Source organism: Heterocephalus glaber, unplaced genomic scaffold, assembly GCF_053883595.1.
Source record: "Heterocephalus glaber isolate CG9 unplaced genomic scaffold, H.glaber_assembly_v1.0 deba00001431, whole genome shotgun sequence".
Taxonomy (NCBI): domain Eukaryota; kingdom Metazoa; phylum Chordata; class Mammalia; order Rodentia; family Bathyergidae; genus Heterocephalus; species Heterocephalus glaber.
Genome location: NW_028258295.1, coordinates 1,893,841 through 1,897,255, shown reverse-complemented (window position 1 = coordinate 1,897,255; position 3,415 = coordinate 1,893,841).

Genomic DNA, 3,415 nt, shown 5'->3' with positions numbered 1-3,415 from the left:
TCAATCACGTTTATTCATAGCATCTAACACAATATAATTGCTATATAAACACCTGTTACATTGTTTAGGGAACAATGACAGAAAACAGTCTGTACATGTTTGGTACAGACACTTTTCTTTTTTGGCAATACTAGGGATTGAAGCAGGGGCACTTTTTCACTGAGCCACATCTCCATCTCTTTTTATTATTTTGAGGCAGTGCCTTTCTAAGTTGACTAAGCTAGCCTTAAACTTGTGATCATTCTGCCCCAGCTCCGTGAGTACCTGGGATTATAGATGTGTACCACAGTGGCTGACTTCAGATGTAGTTTTTTAGAAAAACAATTTTTGATTTGCAGTAGATTGCATGCAAGAATGCAGAACCAGCTGTTAGGGATGGCTGACTGCACTAGAAGGGTGAGCCACAGAAATGTGTGATATTTTAGACATGAGATGTGAGAGAAGGAAGAGTCAAGAATAGTTCCAAGTTTTTAAGCTTGTGTAAGTTGGCATAAATTGAGAAAATAATTTAAAAAGGAAAATAGTTTGGGGAAAATAGAAGCTCAGTTAGAGGCATGTTAATTTTGCCTCTTAGATATCCAAACAGGGATGTTAAATGGTCACTTTGGGATACCTGGAGAGAGACCTAGGCTGAAGATATAATATTAAAGAATCACCATCACCATATACATGGTATTTAAAGTCATCCTAGATGGGGTGATATAGATCCTACATGAGAAAATGTAGGGAATGAATATAGAGAGTGGAAAAAAGAAGAAAGGAAAGAAATTCTGGAGCAGATCCTTGGGGAAATCTAACATTTAGAGGTCAGAGAGAAGGACGATCTGAAAATAAACAGGTGCAGCCATAAAAGAAGGGAGACTAAGAGGATGTGGCTTCCATGATGTGGAAGCTAAGAATCAAAAAGTGTTTCAGGGAGAGAATTTGTTTCTGAATCAGAATATACTAATAGGTAAAGAAAGAGGAGAACTGAGAACTGCCCTTTGGGTATAGCAATGCAGTCACTGGCATCTTTGAGAAGAGCCATTTCCATGAAGCGATGGGAACAGTAGCTTGACTGGAGTATGTTTAAGAAAGAATTGGAGCACATGAAAAGATAGATGCTCAGCATCAGGGAAGCACATCACAGAAAGCACATCAAAATCACAGCCATCTCCCACTTCATACCGACCACTAATAATGAAAACAATAGGTAACAAAAACAGTAGGTAGTAGCCTGTGTCAGCAAAATGAGAAGACATTGCAATCATTATGTACTGATAGTGGGAATGTAAAATGTTGTGGCAACATAGGTAATTGTTTGACAATTCTTCTCAAAATTAAAGGTGACCCAGTGATTCCATTCCTAGTTTGTGCTCTCGAGAAATAAAAACATACATCCACACAAAAACTTGTACATAAATGCAGAGTCCACCAAAAAAAATGTATGCACACTTCAGAAGTTTTCCATACTAATACATGTCTGGAAGCTAATGGCCACCACTTTGAGCACCTCTTGTAATTGTAGAGGCCAAAGGTAACTTGTATTAATCTCATGTCTCAATAAATTTAGTGTATTAATGTATAAATAAATTTAGTATATTAATGTATAAATAAAATATTTATACAAGTTTTTCTTTTCCTGATGTACATATTTTTTGGTGGCTTCTGTATTTTGTTGTTGTTGTTAAATTCGGTTATTGGTACATTGTAGGTATACAACACAATTACATTTCTCATTGGGAATTGTATCTTTACATAATGCATCTTGGTTCTTATTCTTTCCCCATTTCTAGCCCTCCCTTCACACCCTCCACCCCTCCCTATTTACAAAGACTTTATTTCCATTTTTTCCATCTCTCATCATTTTTCCTTTCCCTTCTTTCCTTTCCCCTGCCCCTCCCACTACCACTACCACTTTGGACCTTTTCTTCCTATTTTGCATTATTGATTATTCATTCTAATCATTGGTACATTTTAGGTATATAATATAATGACATTCATCATTGGAAATTTACACCTTTACATAGTCTCTCTTGGTTCTTATTTTTCACCCTTGCCCAGCCCTCCCTTCAACCACTCCAGTCCTCCCTATTTACAAAGATTTTGTTCCTATTTTTCCATTTTCTCATATGAATCCTATTCCCTTCTATCCTTTCCCCTAGCCCTCCCACTTCCTTCCCTTTTGCCTCTTTTCTTCCTATTTCACATTACCTATTATACATTTTAGTCCTTATTTACACTTTCAGTTTCTCACACCAGAGAAACTATTCAGTATTTATACATGTGTGTCCTATTTATTTCACTTAAGAGTATCGCCTCAATGTGCATCCACTTAGCTATAAATGTCTCTAATTTCTCATTTTTTATGGCTGAGTAGTGCTCCATTTTATTAAAAAACCCCCACATTTTCTTTATCCAGTCTCCAGTTGATGGGCATTTGGGCTGTTTCCAAGTTTTAGCTATTACAAACTATGCTGCTATGAACATGGGCACACATATATCACTGTGGAATGATTCTTTTAATTCTTTGAAATGTCTGTTCATTTCAAATGCCCATTTTCAGATTGGGTCTTTAAATTTGGGAGGTCTGATCTTTTTAAGTTCTTTATAGATTCAAGATAGTAGACCTTTGTATGAGGAAGAGCAAGTGAAGATTTTTTCCCACATTGTGGGTTGTCTCTCCACACTGCTGGTGGTTTCTCTTGCTGTGCAGAAGCCTTTTAATAAGAGATCCCACTTGTTGATTGTTTGTACTAGTTCCCAGGCAACTGAGGTTTTGTTCATAAAATCTCTTCCTACACCGATGTCTTCAAGGGTTCCACCTAACCTCTGTTCCAACTGGTTCAGAGTTTCTATTTTAATATTTAGATCTTTAATCCATTTTGATTTTAGTTTAGTGCATGGTGAGAGATACAGGTCTAGTTTTAATCTTTGGCAAGTTGAAGTCAAATTTTTCCAGCACCATTTATTAAAGAGGTATCTTTCCTCCAGTGAGGGAGTTTGGCTCCTTTATTGAAGATGAGATGGCTGAGTGTGTCTGGCGTTGTTTCTGCATCTTCTCATCTGTTCCACTGGTCCTCAAGTCTGTTTCTTTGCCAGTACCATACTGTTTTTATCACAGTAGTTTTGTAGTATAGTTGCAGGTTGGGGATTGTGATACCCCCTGCCATGTCTCTGTTACCTAGAATTGCTTTTGCTATTCTGGGTCTCTTCTTGTTCCAAATGAATTTTTGGATTGTTTTCTCAAGGTCCATGAAGTATGCTGCTGGGATCTCAATTGGAATTGCATTAAATCCATATAGCAGTTTTGGAAGTATGGCCATTTTCACTCTATTAATCCTTCCTACCCAGGAGCAGGGGATGTCTGTCCATTTTCTGATATCATCTTCAATCTCTCTTTTCAGAGTGCCATAGTTTTCAGAGAAGAGGTCTT